The sequence below is a fragment of the Pelodiscus sinensis genome, chromosome 27, assembly GCF_052426305.1.
Source record: "Pelodiscus sinensis isolate ZL-2025 chromosome 27, ASM5242630v1, whole genome shotgun sequence".
NCBI lineage: Eukaryota > Metazoa > Chordata > Testudines > Trionychidae > Pelodiscus > Pelodiscus sinensis.
The window spans coordinates 1423609-1439597 of record NC_143078.1 but is presented as its reverse complement, the minus strand read 5'-3'; the positions used below and the strand labels follow the sequence as shown (position 1 = coordinate 1439597).

The 15989-nt window shown below is 53.6% G+C and overlaps 1 protein-coding gene across 2 annotated transcripts in view; it reads right to left on the bottom strand.

Annotated features, from left to right (window-relative positions):
- SYT6 (synaptotagmin 6) overlaps positions 1-15989 on the bottom strand; it is a 107356-nt gene that overhangs the window by 79209 nt on the left and 12158 nt on the right. For both annotated transcript variants that reach the window (XM_075910402.2, XM_089773720.1), the window contains exons 2-3: positions 7985-8143; positions 7178-7223 (exon numbers count right to left, since the gene is read on the bottom strand). The gene's annotated coding sequence lies outside the window, so the exon portion shown is untranslated. The remainder of the gene's footprint in view (positions 1-7177; positions 7224-7984; positions 8144-15989) is intronic.

The window sequence follows — 15989 nt, the reverse complement described above, 5'->3', positions numbered from 1 at the left end:
AGGATGTGCCACAAGGACTTTTAAGCCAGCAGCTGTAACATCTCTGCTAGAGCCTGCATCGAGGACTGGGAGATTCGGTGCATGTGACGTAGGATACTTTAGCAACCTCACTCTCAGGCTTTTCTTTCTCGTAGTAATAAACCTTTAGATGGTAGATGCTAAAGGACTGGCCCAGCCTGATTTGTGGGTAAGGTCCAGAAGGTCCTGGGATCTGTGGCTGGTTTCTTGGAACCGGACAGAACTTGTTCGGGAAGAGAGGCCCCTGGCAGCCCGTAGGCGGGAGCCGTATGGCGAGAGAGTTGCTCTGGCATGAGGCCAGCAGGCGGCGCCCCTGCAGGAGCAAGCCCGTCACATGCCAAGGCCAGGAATGCACGCGACCACCCTGCCCGAGCAGAGGGAGATCGCGGAGGCGGGCGCGCTGGCAGTGGGCAGGGTTATTCATCCAGAAACAAAGGCGGGATTCCCGGCGCTACTGACACGCCAGCCCAGTCCACGTCTCCCTGCACAGAGACACGCGCCCGATAGCCACGGCCGGCTGAACCGACGCCCCTTCTGGATCAACTGAGAACTGCAGCAGCAAACTCCCCTCCTTCGGCAATCGGGCACAAGCCCATTGCCTGGCAGGGCAGGGCTCCGCCAGCAGACGAGCTAGCCTGCGCTCAGGCCCCGAGGCCCCTGTTGTCTGGCTTCTCCCCCTCTGCGTGTAAACGGCGTGACCATACCGCGGCCCCGCCAGACTTCTCTGCTTTGATCTGCGACGCTCAGGCTCTCCGCTGCCCCGCACGTGAGTCTAACAGGGACGTCTTCCCGGTGCCAGCAGCCCTCCCACCACGCCAAGGAGAGGAACAGACTGCCCAGTGCACAGGCCCAGAGAGCCCTGCTTGGCCAGCCCAGGCCAGCAATTGTGGGGATGGATTCCTTGGCCAGGAAGTCGGGCATCTGTCCTTGTCATGGCACTCCTGGCCCTGTGCGCCTCTTGGAGAAGGATGCTTATTAGCACCACTGCTTCTAGGTGGGGCCCCTGGCTCCACAGCAGAGGCTGGAACATCTCCCAGCCTGTTCCTCCTGGAGCAGCCTTTAGCAGTTCAGGAACGCACTGGCCATTAGCAAGGTCACTGAGAGCTCCTGGAGGCCGGGGGAGGTCCCACAGGACTGGAGAAGGGCAAACACTGCACCTTTCCTTAGAGGGGAACAAAGTGGACCGTGGTCCAGTCAGCTTAACATCACTACCTGGAACAAATGACTGAACAATCTGTAAGGGTAATGGGGTTATAATGAGCAGCCAGCGTGGATCTGCCACGGACAAACCATGCCAAATCAACCTCATTTCTTTCTCTGGCCAGGTTCCTGGCCTAGTAGCTGGTGGGGAAGCTGCAGACACCAGAGATCTTGGTTTTAGGAAGGCATCTGGCACAGCCCTGTATGGCATTTTCCCGAGCGAACTAGGGAAGCATGGTCTGAACTACGTGAAGTGAGGTGTGTGCTGATTGCACACAGTGTGAGAGCCATGCGTCCGATCACAGTGCTGCTGTGACTCAACCAGTGCATCCCACAAATTCCAGGGGCGTGAGCGCAGTTAGCAAAACTCCCTTATCCTGGGTGACTGTCTTGGTCACAGCAACCTTGTGGCCCACTGAGATGAAGGAGGGGCACTCGCATGGCCCACTCGCTAGCCTAGGCTGCCCTTTGCTGATTGAATCTGCAGCAAGGGAGGTTTAGGTGAGATAACAGGAACCCCTTTCCAACCACAAACGTACCGCTCTGCAATAGGCATCCAATGGAGGCTGTGGAATCCCACGGTTGGGGGTGTTTAAGAACAGGTTGGACAGACACCTGCCGGGGTGGCCAACGGTTACTGGGTCCTCCCTCAGTGAGCTTGCTAACAGCTGGCGATCCCTTCCCACCGGACGTTCCTACGCGCCCTACGCACTGGCTGCACAAGATCTCAGAGGGGCTTTTCCTCTCACACTTGCACCAGATTCTGCTCCTGCCTGAGGGGCCGGGTGACGCTTCCAGGATGCGTCTCAGCGGAACATTCACCCTCCATCGTAAGCGTGGGACAAAAGCGCCAGGCTGCAGTGGAGAGGAGCGGCTGGGAGGCCCACTCCACCTTGCACTCACAGCTCCTCGCCAGCCCAGACAGGCTCAGAATTCATCTCAAATGGAGGAAACGTCTTCCCATTAATCCCAGGTGCTGGTGACTCGGACGGCTCAGTCCCCAGGACCTGGTGCGGACAAAGCAAAGCACCAGAGCAGAAATGAGCGGTCCCGGCTGCGCAAAGCACATGGCCACATGCTGCACAGCAGCCTTTCAGTGCCGTGGCAGGCTGGGAAGTGCAGGCTGCTGCGTCGTGGCTGGGGCTGTTTGGAGCAGGAGATGAACGGAAGTGCCAGGCTGGGCAGCTTTCAGAAAGCCAATTGCTCCAAATGCAAAGGACTGGGCAGTCCTGGGTCGGGACGAGAACAGGCTAGCCAGCGAGGAAGGAAGGTCAGAGTGAATGTGCATCCAAGGCTCGTGTTCTGCACGCAGGCCCTAGGAACTGCTCCATCGAGTGTGCTGTGGTGCTCGCATGCATCCTCCAGATGCTGCCTGCAACGGATTATACACGGGTGGCAAGGGACACAGCGAACCCATGATGGTCAGGAGCACAAGGGGAGGGGGCTGTGCTGCCAGGGGCTCTTCTGGACCACTCCTGATGAGAGCAGGCTGAGAAGAGGTCAGCTGGGTTCCTCCTCTCCCGCATCCTGGCCTAGCCTTGCTCTCGCCATGGAGAGATGGCCTCGCCCTCGGGTTTCCTTGGCACGCGGCTTGCAGGCGGTCTCCCTGTCAAAGCTCCCAGAGCAGACGGTGACTCCCCTCTGACAACACTGCTTCCGAGCCCACTTTTCTCCCCTGCATGGGGGGCTGGAGTCACTTCTCTGCCTCCTTCAGGCAGGGCCCTCCAGTCACCTGCTGCTGCTTGCATGCCTTGGAGGTGTCCAAGCTTCTGGTGATCATTAAACCAAGCCTGGCCCAGAAGCAGAACTGTGCCATGGGCAGTGGAGGGAAACGCTTTTCTTGGACCGGCTTCTGCTGGGGAGAGAGATGAGCGTCCAGGCTCCTCCTCAGGCCTGGGAAAGGTGTGCAGAGCATTACAGTTAAAGACAAGCAGGGACACATGGAGGCGAAGTGGCCCATAAACCCCCCTGAAGTCACAGAACACAATGGGGATCCCTGCGTTACTGACTGTTGTGACAGGCCATCAACTCAGGGTCTGCTCAGTCCACCACGTTTAGTATCGAGCTAAGTTTTGAATGTCAGCTTCCTGGTGCTTCTTTCGAAGACGCTGTGCAGGTTGCCTCTGAGGATAAGGCCCGAGATGCCAAGTCTGGAGTGGTCGCTGTGTGACGTGCTCACTCACAGGTGACAGGGAGCTTTTGTCTTTCCTGACTTTCCTGTGTGACCCCTCCCTGCTCAGGCATTCCCTGCACCCCGCACCCTGCTCTGAAGAGAAGGTGCAAAAGCAAGTTGCTGGAGAACTCGAGCTCTTGCTCCCATAACTTAGGTCTCGTCTACATTATGATCCCCCGTCAATTTAAGATACGCAACTTCAGCTACCAAACAGTCCACATACTTCGACCCACGTAGCGAGGTGTTTTCCAGGCAGTAACGGTGTCAGCTGCTCTCCCGTGGACTCCGCCTACTCTCCTCATCCTGGTGGAGTACTGGAGTCAACGGGAGAGTGCTCGGAGGTCAATTTATCATGTCGAAGCAGCTGTGATAAATCAACGGCTGGTAGATCAATTGTTGCAGCGTGGATCCACTATGTAGCGGAGACAAGCCCTTAGTGTCTTTCTCCAGCTGGTGTTATTTCCAAGACTGACATCAGCCTGAAACATGGCCAGGACTGCGAATGAAGAACTGATGTGACTCCTCTTGAAGCAGGCCATGGTGGATGAGTAAATATACATCCTAACTAAATGCCTCCTTTTGTTTCGATAGTTATTTGTGCAGAATTAAATCTGCATGAGGTTTACCAACAGAAAGACTTCCAGGGCCTCTCAGAAACAGGCCATGGTTCTGTTTCCCCAGGGTCTGGTAAGACATGGGGTTAGTGGGATTTCTTGTCTTCTGGGAAAATCTTTCATGCAGCATCTACAAAGATCACTGCATTGCAGGACTGCAGCTGCTGTTGTCTGGGTGGAGAGCAGGCAGTGATGGGAAACGTGTGCAGTGAGCAGGGAACAAGTGCTGGGTTGTAGAAGGGAGATGTACATAGAGGCACACAAGAAGCACATAGATTAGGTTGCTGGTGCTAAGGCCATCCTTACCAGTATGCAGAATACACAGCTGTGTAGGGTATCTGAAAATTTGGGGCACCGCTGGGTCTTAATGCCCTCCCACCTGCCTCTCCCTATCCCTGCTCTGTGGCTCCGCTTTCTCCGGAGAGGAGCTGGTTAACTACAAGTGACACAGCCTGGCAGCCCTCTTAGCAGCACACTGAACCTGTGCAAGAGCCATTCCAGTGGCAATGAAGCCATTGAACAGGCATTTGCCAACCCAGGTATGTCCTGGCAGTTTCTGGATTTACTGTGTTATTCGACAGGCGCTTAGTTTACAATTTGTTTTACAAACATTTCATTAGTGTGCTGCTGAAGATTAGAAAATCAAGTCTCTTAAAAGTTGCCCCCCTTAAGCTGCCATCGGGGGTAGGGCCACCAGTTCAATAGTGCTGCGTATGGCCCCATAAATCCTACCTGGTGCTATGAACGTCTGACACGCATCCTTCTTCGTGCCATGGCTAGGGCTCAGGAATAGGGGTGACTTAACTATTTAAAAATCAAGGGAATAAGATGCAAAGTCTGTTTCTTTGGAGCCCAGCGAAGTAGGACTGCTGCAGGTCACTCAGATGAGGCTAAGGCAATCTGACCCGCCAGGCGGAGGAGCCAATGCAGAGCATGAAGATCTGAAGGAAGCTGTAGTTACTCCAGCATGCACCACATGGGCAGCAAGACCAAAGCAAATCATCTGGAACTAATTGCCTGGGGAGGTTGTGGAATCTCCATCACTGGGGATATTTCAGAGCAGGTTGGACAGACACCTGTCAGGGATGGTCTAGATGGTGCTTGGTCCTGCCGTGAGGGCAGGCACTGGACTGGATGACTCTCAAGAGCCCTTCCAGTTCTAGTGTTCCATGATTCTATCTCCCATACCCTGTACAAGCTGCCCCATAGCATCTGACTGCAGACCTTTAAAGCCTTCACTTGGCTGGAGATCAGTTCTCTTGGACTCACCTTTTTCTCGGCCACGGTAGCACTCCCAGAAGCAGTGAACCTGTGGCTGCTTTGCAGCAGCAAAGCCAACGGGTGAAAAGAATGACACATGGCCATCACAGAAGGAACTGGCACAGCTCTTCATGCAGGCAGTCCATCATTATCCATCTAAGGTCACTACACATAGGAAGTATGAATTCCAAGGATGTGATTTTGCAGCAAGTGGCTTTCACTGCAAACTGAAAAGAAGCTGGTGTCACTGCTCTCTTGGGCTACGTCTGCACTGCAGAGTTTTTGCACAAGAAAAAGTACAGGAGATTGTCAGAAGACAGGGCTTTTTGCGCAAGAGTTTTTCTTCTTTCTATGAAGAATAAGCCTTGTGCAAGAGCTCTTGAGCAAAAAGGCGCGTATGGACGGACAACAGGTTTCTTGCGCAAGAAACCCCTATCAGAAAAAGCAAAGGTGTTCTGATGGCCATTCTGTGAATGGCTATGAGAGCTTCCTTGCACAAGAGTGTCAATGGCAGTGTGGACATGCTCTTGTGCAAAAGCACATGGCAGTGTGGACTCTCTTGTGCAAAAGCACATGGCAGTACGGACGTGCTCTTGCGCAAAATCACATGGCAGTGTGGACACGCTCTGGCGCAAAAGCACATGGCAGTGTGGACGCGCTGTTCTGCAAAAGCGCATGGCAGTGTGGACTCTCGTGCGCAAAAGCACATGGCAGCGTGGACGCGCTCTTGTGCAAAAGCGCATGGCAATGTGGACTCTCTTGTGCAAAAGCACATGGCAGCGTGGATGCGCTCTTGTGCAAAAGCACACAGCAGTGTGGACTCTCTTGCGCAAAAGCACATGGCAGCGTGGACTCTCTTGCGCAAAAGCACATGGCAGCGTGGACTCTCTTGCGCAAAAGCACACGGCAGCGTGGACTCTCTTGCGCAAAAGCACATGGCAGTGTGGACACACTCTTGTGCAAAGCACATGGCAGTGTGGACTCTTCAGCAAAAGCACATGGCAGTGTGGACTCTCTTGTGCAAAAGCGCATGGCAGTGTGGACTCTCTTGTGGAAAAGCACATGGCAGCGTGGACGCGCTCTTGTGCAAAAGCGCATAGCAGTATGGACTCTCTTATGCAAAAGCGCATGGCAGTGTGGACGCACACTTGTGCAAAAGCACATGGCAGTGTGCACTCTCTTGTGCAAAAGTGCATGGCAGCGTGGACGCGCTCTTGCACAAGAACTTTTGCGAAAGATCTAGTTCTTGTGCAAGAAGCCTGCAGTGTAGACGTAGCCTTGGGGTTAACAATCGAACAATTCACTGAACTTTTCCTGTCAGGAAACAAAGAGTTGACCTTGTGGCTAGTGGTGTGCCAAACCGTGCTGGTGAGATCATAACTGACAGGCAGAGGGACTCTGGCTGAGGTTGAGTAGCAAGAACCATCTGTTCCTTTGCTGAAAATCAGCTGGTTACTATTGTAACCAGAACAAAACAGCAAACATGCGAATTCCAGCCTTAACAAAGGATCAAACGCTGGAGAATTTTTAAAATATTCATTTGATGAGAAAAAGAAAGAGGTAATAAACTGCAATCGTCCGTTAACATGCTCCCGGTGCACGGCACACTCCTGTCACTCGCATCTATTGTTCACAGGAATCCTTAATCCACTAACTAATCATAGCCTGATAAAACCATCACAGCCCGGCCGTTCTTTCCTCTCGGGTGCTGGTCACACTACAGGGCCTCTCGTGACCCTCACTCAGGAGGCATGAATGGAGAAATTAGCTTCTCCGCCATGCATAACAATGGATTCATGCTCTCATATGAAAACACAGAACGTTGGGCAGGAAATTATTTTAGTGAAGAGCCAAACCATTCACCCTCCCAGGCGCTGGGGATTGAGCAAGTCCCAGCACCTCTCTGACTCACCTTCCCCACGAGGAGAGTTGGGCCAGTGAGATGCATCCACCTGTGCCTGGGGAGAAGCAAGACAGAGTTAGCTCCCACCCTGAAAGACACCTGGCAAAAGACCGTCTCCGACCCAAACAGCTTCCAGGCCATGTGAACAGATGGAGAAGGGGTAGGAGGGAGGGAGGAAGGACACAGCCCTGTCTGTACAGATGATGAGAGATTAAGTGACATGCCCAGGGTCACATTGGGAGTGTGTGGCAGAGGCAGGACCGGAACCCAGGGAAATACATATGAGAGCTCATCTTTCCCAACACTTGGCTCAGCACGACCAGCACAAAACCCTCCCGTGTGCATAGAGCAGCAGCCAGGCTCCACACACAGAGCCTGGCACTCGAGAGAGGTGGGGTGACAGCAAGACTGGGCAGCCTGCCAGGGAAGCAAAGCATGCTGGGGCTAGCCAGGGTGGCCAGGGTCCCAATGTGCTGGACACTCGTAACACACAACGCTGGCCCTTGCCCCAAGGGGGGAGAGGCCATTGCTCTCTCCTTGCAGTGTCAGCTTGAGGGGTCACTCCAGCGTTGCCTCTCTTCCCCTCCCCTAGCCTCTAGCTCCACCGTTGTGCCGCTTTACACGCCGGCCAGCTGGCAGCCAAGTGCCCGAGCTAACACTGCTCATGCCACTGCTCCGTGATGCTCCGGCACTGGCTGCAGGGGGCTGCGAGGCTCAGGTGAGCATAGAGAACGTGAGCCAATCTAGCTCAGTGCTGAGCCTGTCGAAAGGGATGCAACTCCAGCTAGGTAAACAGCGTAACTGGAATCCACGTACCTTCGTTCAAGTTACTACAGTGTTCCCATTGCAGGGGGGCGTGAGAAACTCTCCCATCCACTTCCTTACTCCTCACAAGCCGCTGGAGCACCGGTGCTGACAGGAGCACGATCAGTGGTCGATGTAACGGGTCAAGAGAGCGATCCCCGCGCTGATCTCCTGGTAAGTGTAGACAAGGCCTAAGTCACTGACTTGTGGTCTTATCCCCGTGCTCGGAGGAGACTCTGCTTCCTGCTCTCACAGGCTGCTCCCCTCCTCACACATGCGGATCAGACCTGGGGCTGGCAGGAAAGGCACCGAGCCAGGTGCAAGTTGCATTCCCGTGCGGGCTGTTTGTGCCGGTTATTGCCTCCTTCCAATGCACACATGCCTACGGCTAATGTCCCATTACATCTCAACCGCCTGTTCCTAATCAGCAAAATCAGCTTGGTCTCGGGGCCAAGTGACATGGGAAATCAGTGCAAATTACAATGATAATTCATTGGAGCAGCGTCCCTTCATGCCACGGGCTACAGAGCCAGGGAGGGGAACGCACACACGCTGAATGCATTCAGCACTCCAGGCTGGGGTCTTGGACTTGGACTTAGAAGCACAGATGAGCAGGTTCCACGTGCTGCGTGAGGCTTTGTATCACTATACCCCCGAGAGGCCACTACAAAGATCTGGGCTCTGTGGCCGGGGGCGCTGCTCAGACACGGGAAGTCAGTCCCTGCCCTAAGCACACGAAACTGACAGAGGGGGAAACTGAGTCACAGAGCAGCTTAACTTGCCCAGTGGCATGGGGAGCCTGGTGAGGGAGAGGCTGACCAGGCCGCAGGCTCCAGAGGAACCCGAAGCAGCGAGCATCCCCAGAGCTGCAGGGAGGGGGGTCCTGCTGGGCAGCCAGGCACCTAGGCTGGCTTGTTGCTCTAAGATGTTTTCTCTGAACTGCTTTGCTGAAAGGGGGCTGCCTGGTCACTGGGAACCCCTGTCCCTGCCCCGCGGGGTCTGCACACATGGCTGGCCTGCTGAAGCCACCGCAGATGGTGCCGAGGGCCCGGGGAGAACGCAGAGCTGGAGGGCTGGGAGGTGCAGCCCCCAGGAACCATGCGGGGTGTGAAGAATCCTGTTTGTCTCCATCCCGGGATCCTGCCGCCCACAGGTTACAAGGCAGCCCAGCAAACTGCAGGCACGGACGCCCCCTGGTGTGTGCTGCGGAGAAGGCCCTTGTTCTGCTTGAACAAGAGGCAGGACGATGCAGCACTGGAAAGACTAGCAAGATGGTTTGTTAGGTGATGAGCTTTCCGGGCCTGGCCCACTTCCTCCGTCTGGCCCCCGAAAGCTCATCCCCTAACAAACCATCGTGTTAGTCTTTCCAGGGCTGCATCGTCCTGCCTTTTGTTTCAGCCAGCCCAGACTAACATGGCTGCCTCGCTAGTACTTGTTCTGCTTGGCAGAGCGGTGGGAGCTGCCAGGCCGGTTCCTCAGACCAGCGGGGACGGACTTTGCTGCAATACAGGCAGGGAGCCCCCAGCTGTCAGAGTCCAAGCCCCCTGCAACGCACGGAGAGGCCTGTGCCGCAGGCGTTGGCAGGACAACGGGAGGTTCCGCACGACAGAACCTCCAGCGCAGGCTTCCTAGCACCCGGTGGCCCAGCTTCACCAGCCTGGCCACAGCCGCCTCTGCAGCATGGCTGGAGGGTGTGCCTGCCCTTTGCCCCTCAGCTCAGTGTCCAGGAGAGCAAGTGTTTGCAGTGGCAGGAGCGGGAGCAGGAAGGAAGGGCGTTGCCACCCCCAGCTCTCGTTGCTGCCCTTGCTCACCGGCCCAGTCCCCACTGCCCTCGCCAGCCAACTGGCCATGGGCTGCTTTGCTACAGCGCCCGTCCTCTGCCCGGAAGTGGCTGCTAAGCGAGTTTGCAGTCATAGAAAAAGCCAACCCTGAGAACCTGTGTCACTTCCTTAGTGTGGCTCGCTGGGGGCACCCAGCAGAGTCCAGCACACCCACCCGCGTGCACAGCCTCTCCGCAGCCAGCCCAGAGCCCCATTTCCCTGGCCCTGGCAGTGCAGGGACAACAGTGCCCGTGTGGCAAACTAGAGTTGGCAGTAATTGCTGTCAAACAGCGGAGCCACTTGCAATGCCTTGAAACACCTGGACAGTGGGTGTCACTGGCTGGCAGCTCCCACGTGGCCAGTTCTCCATCCCTGCACAGGCACAGGCACTGGAGCAGCCCATTTCTTCTGCTTACGGGGCCGGAGAGGCCCCTTGCCGGGAGAAGCCGTTTCCGCTCTTCCAATTCCCAGCATCTGGGCAGCTCTCCAGGCTCTGACTCTTGGCCTCCTTCTCCGAGCAGACGTTTGTGTGCAACTTAATATTCTGCAATAGAGCCTCCTGCCTCTCTGTGGCCCCAGGATCCATCCCAGCGGCGCGTCTTCTCTTAGCCAGCTCCCAGCAGCCCTGCAATCCCAGCGGGCCGCCGGCAAGCACGCCCAGAATGCTGGGATCGAAAAGGGTCTTGCCTGCCCCATGCAGACATCAAGGCCCCAGCTCTCCAGAGCGACCCCGGATTCTGGGGACTTGCTGGGGTTCTACGTGAACCCTTACTGCTCCAGCGGAGACAGCGACAGCCGCAGGAGCCCAGTCCCTCTGATGCTCCGGCCCCAGGCATCTCTGCTCAGCTGCCAAGATGCGGGCCCGCTACCAGGCCCGTCCCTCCTGAGATCAGCTTCTGCCTAAGGAGAGCCCCGGCCCAGGGCCGCTCACACGCCAGCAGTTACTCAGACTGCAGCAGAAGGGTTAGTTTTATTCGGCTAAAATGTATATCCGAGGGGGAAATCTCAGCTCTGCAAATTCATCCCTCGGCTCTGCCTAGGCTCTCCAATCCGGAACTGGGATTAGAGTCGGAATCATTCCCTGTCTCCAACCCCCATGTGCTCCTTCCGAAGCAGCTGGGGTAATTTCATCTTGCTAAGCCTGGAGCGAAGGTTCCAGCACTACACACTGTTTGGGCTGCTGTTACTGTCAGAGCCCATGTTGCAGCTGCTTTCGGGCAGAGCCGGCAGCACATCCTGCACGGAGAGCAGACAGACGTTTGCTATGGAAGGCAGTCCACTGAGAAACCATTTCCCAGTTCTCAAGCACTTCCTCTAAACTCTCTGGCCTTGGCACGGGTGGGCCAAACACCCTCCTGGGTCCATCCAGGTCAGCACGGGGGTGTCTCTGTGTGCACTTGCGGTTCTGTGAGTGTGTGCCTGAGGGGAGAGGAGGCCGCTCACAGTCTAGGCTCTGTCGGCTGCATGGATAATTGGAGGCCCTCAGCCTTCACGACAGTCCGGCTGTTCTTAAGGACCCTGCAGCTGCGCTGGCCAGACTGATATGCACAGGGCCAAGTGCCAGCAAGCCCCCTCGGGGGGAGGTTCCAAACCAGCAGGGAAGAGCAAAGGGCAGGCTCAGCGACTGAAGAGCAGAAGGGGCTCACCGGCTCGTTGCTAATCCATCAGTAACACGCTGGCGGCAGCTGACGCTTAAGGGCATCGGCAGGAATCTGTTCCCTCACCAAAGGCAGAGTGACAACAGCTAGGGGCCCTTTCTTCAGCCCAGAGCCCAGCTCCATTCCCGCCCTGCCTCCCTTGGGCCGTTTCTCCTGCCCCCAGTGAGACGTGCCTCGCAGCTGGGGGCAATGCAGAGCCTGGCTTTTCGGGGTGTTGCTCTGTTGGAACCAAGAGCTGGGCTTCCGAGGTCCCCTGGTACAGACTCACTGCAGGACCTCAGCCAAGTCACCTAGAGCACGCCTGTGCTGCAGGGATAACGCGGGTGATCGGCACCAGACCTGAGACCACCCCAGGGGCAGCTCCCCAGTGCAAAGCCCTCGCCCAGGTACTGTGTCCTCACTGGGGCTGCGCTTGCCGCACCGGGGCCCGGGAACACGGCCCATAGTTCCCGGGGCTGCAGGGAGCTGAGCACTGTGAATTATGGGAGAACTGGTCAGCCATTCTGCGCACATGGGAAGAACTGCGGGAAGGCGCTGGCGGCGTCTCAGCCTGTGTCCTCACTACAAAAGTGGGCAGGTTACCAACCTAAGCGAAAGCAGAACCCAGGCTCTAAAGTGAGCCTACCCCCAACAGGGCCAGCTAGCCCGGCTCAAGAGCGCCACAGAGCTCAAGGGGGAGGAGATGTGAATTTGGGATGTATTTTTCAGTCTGCAAAGGGACTCATCTTTGTCTCAATACTTTATGTACCAAGTGTGCGGTTGCCTAAGCCACTCCAGGCTACCTGGAATTCTCCTCCGAACCTCCTTTTGCAGGGGGAACCCTCAGCAGCCAGCTTGCTCCCGGAGAGATTAACCAAACCAATTCCTAGCCCTTGTGTGTGACAGGGGCTGGTGTGAAAGTGCCACTTTTATTCTTTGGGGGAGCTTTCGATAAATAAAATACAGCAGCCGCCAGCCCAAATTTTGCAACTAGAAACAAGACAAACGGGCTATGCTCAGTCTCTGCTCTGCTGGTCTCTCTCAGGAGCTGGCTATCGGACTGCAGAAAGAGACAGACACACAACAGCCAGACGATGCCAAGATGAACCCATGTTCAGAAGATACAGATATTTACGCTAGTGCCACAGCCTGTCATGAACATTTCAAAGCCTAATTAGTGACAAGTGAGTTCAGCTGCACTGCACACATGGCGCCAGGCCAGGGGGCTGACGCTGCGCCATGCTGCAGGGCCCGTGCCATGTGACTCCTGGAGGCTGTTGCTAGTGCATAGAAGTTCATTTTCACACCATGGTGCGCCCCTGAATTCCGTTTTGGTTCCCGCACCTCCATTCCAATGAGCGCACGCAGGGAACTGCGCATCAAAGAGCTGGAATCCAGCCACATTTCAGAAGAAGACAGCAGAACAGTGACAGTTTTCTGGCACCTTCAGGTGGTCTACAACTATCAATATTTATAGCCTGCTCCGCTAAGCTCATTAAGGATTAATGCCAAGGAATAAAGGAAGCCAGGGGAGTGGGAAGGTCCGTGTGTGTTAATAAATCCAGCTGCAGTGAAAGGGGAATGCAAAGCTTTGGGAGGAGGATTTAAGAGAGTCCCAAGTCACTAACAAAACACGGAGAACTTACAAGGGAGGGATGTGCTTGGCAGTCCCCAGTGGCTGTGTTTCTGCTCCAGGAGTTTTTGTGGGGCAGTTCTCTGGCCAAGGTAACATGGGGCCAGACCCAATGATCACAATGGTCCTTTCTGGCCGTGGAACCTATGAAACAAAATCAACCTTCCACACGTATCCACCAAAGCCAGGATCAGCCCAGGAAACAAGGGGAACCCCTAGACTGCCAAGAGGTCAGCCAGCAGGATCGGCTCCCTTTGCAGGATCAGGCCCAGGGCGCAGGCAAGTAAATGCTGGCAGAAGTGTTGGTTACTGTTTGACAGCACGGCTCCCTTGTAACCACAAAGACACTCTGGATGCTGCTAACCTGCACTTTTCTTTTTGTCAGAAAATATTCACCACTCATTTTAATAGCAGTGAAAATGCCCCATCAGTTACTGTATCTACTCCAGTAGCACCACAAAGCCTTGAAACAGGATCGGGGCCTATTTCTGCTAAATGCTCTGTATACACTATAGAGCCAGTCTCTGCCCCAGAGAGCTGCCAGTCTAACCCGGCAAGACAGACAAAGCCTGGGGGGAAAGCTGTCAGCAGAGGGGAGGGTGACAAACCTCAGGATGGTGCATTTTTATTGTGATGTTTTTTTAATTTCATAATAAAATGAAGCTTTGTCTGATGCACCATACCGAGCTCCGGGGGGGGGGGGGGGGGGGGGTACAGATTCCAAACTCGTGATGTCCTGCGGGGATCCATACTGGGACCAATCCTATTCCACCTATTCATAAATGATCTGGACAAAGGGGTGAACAGTGAGGTGGTATAATTTGCAGATTATACTAAACTGCAAAATATAGTTAAGTTCAAAGCAGACTGTGAAAAGCTTCAAAAAGATCTCACTAAACTAAGTGACTGGGCAACAAAATAGCAGATGAATTTTAATGTTGATAAATGCAAAGTAATGCATATTGGAAAACATAATCCCAACTATACACATGAAGCGATGGGGACTAAATTAGTTGTTACCATGCAAGAGAGAGTCACTGTGGCTGGTTCTTTGAAAACAGCCACTCAGTGTGCAGCAGCAGTGAATAAAGCAAATAGAACGTCAGGAATCATTTAAAAAGGAATAGAGAATAAGATAATATTTTACTGCTTCTATATAAAACCACGCACATCTGGAATATTGCATGCAGATGCGGTCATCTCATCTTAAAAAAATATATTTTGGCACTGGGAAAAGTCCAGAAAAGGATAACAAAAATGATTAAGGGTACGGAACAGCTGCCGTATGAGCAGATATGAATAAGAATGGGAATTTTCATCTTGGAAAAGAGATGACTAAGGGGGGATATGAGAGTGGTTTATAAAATCATGATTGGTGTTGAGAAAGTAAATAAGGAAAAGTTATTTACTTACTTCCATAACACAAGAACTTGGGGTCACCAAATGAAATATATAGGTAGCAGGTTTAAAACAAACAAAAGGAAGTATTACTTCATTCAATGCCCAGTCAATCTGTGGAACTCCTTGCCAGAGGATGTTGTGAAGGCCACAACTTAAACAGGATTCAAAAAAGAGCCAGATAATTTCTTAGAGGATAGATCCATCAATTGCTATTAGCCAAGATGGGCAGGAATGGTGTCTTCTGTTTGTCAGAATCTGGGAATAGGCAACAGGGGATGGATCACTTGATGGTCACCTGTTCTGTTCATTCCCTCTGGGGCACTTAGCATCAGCCACTGTAAGAAGACAAGATATTGAACTAGATGGACCTTCGGTCTGACCTAGTACGGCCATTCTTATGTTCAAACACTGAGGCTGCGTCTAGACTGGCATGATTTCGCGCAAATACTTTTAACGGAAAAGTTTTTCCGTTAAAAGTATCTTTTGCGCAAGAGCATCCGTGCCCGTGCCCGTGTAGACGCTCTCTTGCTTAAGAAAGCTCCGATGGCCACTTTAGCCATCGGGCTTTCTTGTGCAAGAAATTAACTTGCCTTTCTACACTGGCCCTCTTGCGCAAGAACACTTGCGCAAGAGGGCTTATCCCTGAGCAGGAGAGTCAAAGTATTTCATAGAATCATAGAATCATAGGACTGGAAGGGACCTCGAGAGGTCATCGAGTCCAGCCCCCTGCCCTCAAGGCAGGATCAAGCTCCGTCTACACCATCCCTGACAGATGTCTATCTAACCTGTTCTTAAATATCTCCAGAGAGGGAGATTCCACCACCTCCCTTGGCAATTTATTCCAATATTTGACCACCCTGACAGTTAGGAATTTTTTCCTAATGTCCAATCTAAACCTCCCCTGCTGCACTTTAAGCCCATTACTCCTTGTCCTGTCCTCAGAAACCAAGAGGAACAAATTTTCTCCTTCCTCCTTGTGACACCCTTTTAGATATTTGAAAGCCGCTATCATGTCCCCCCTTAATCTTCTTTTTTCCAAACTAAACAAGCCCAGTTCATGAAGCCTGGCTTCATAGGTCATGTTCTCTAAACCTTTAATCATTCTTGTCGCTCTTCTCTGTACCCTTTCCAATTTCTCCACATCTTTCTTGAAATGTGGCGCCCAGAACTGGACGCAGTACTCCAGCTGAGGCCTAACTAGTGCAGAGTAGAGCGGCAGAATGACTTCACGAGTTTTGCTTACAACACACCTGTTAATACAACCTAGAATCATATTTGCTTTTTTTGCAACAGCATCACACTGTTGACTCATATTCAACTTGTGGTCCACTATGACCCCTAGATCCCTTTCTGCCATGCTCCTTCCTAGACAGTCGCTTCCCATCTTGTATGTATGGAACTGATTGTTCCTTCCTAAGTGGAGCACTTTGCATTTCTCTCTATTAAACCTCATCCTGTTTACCTCCGACCATTTCTCTAACTTGCTAAGGTCATTCTGAATTATGTCCCTATCCTCCAAAGAAGTC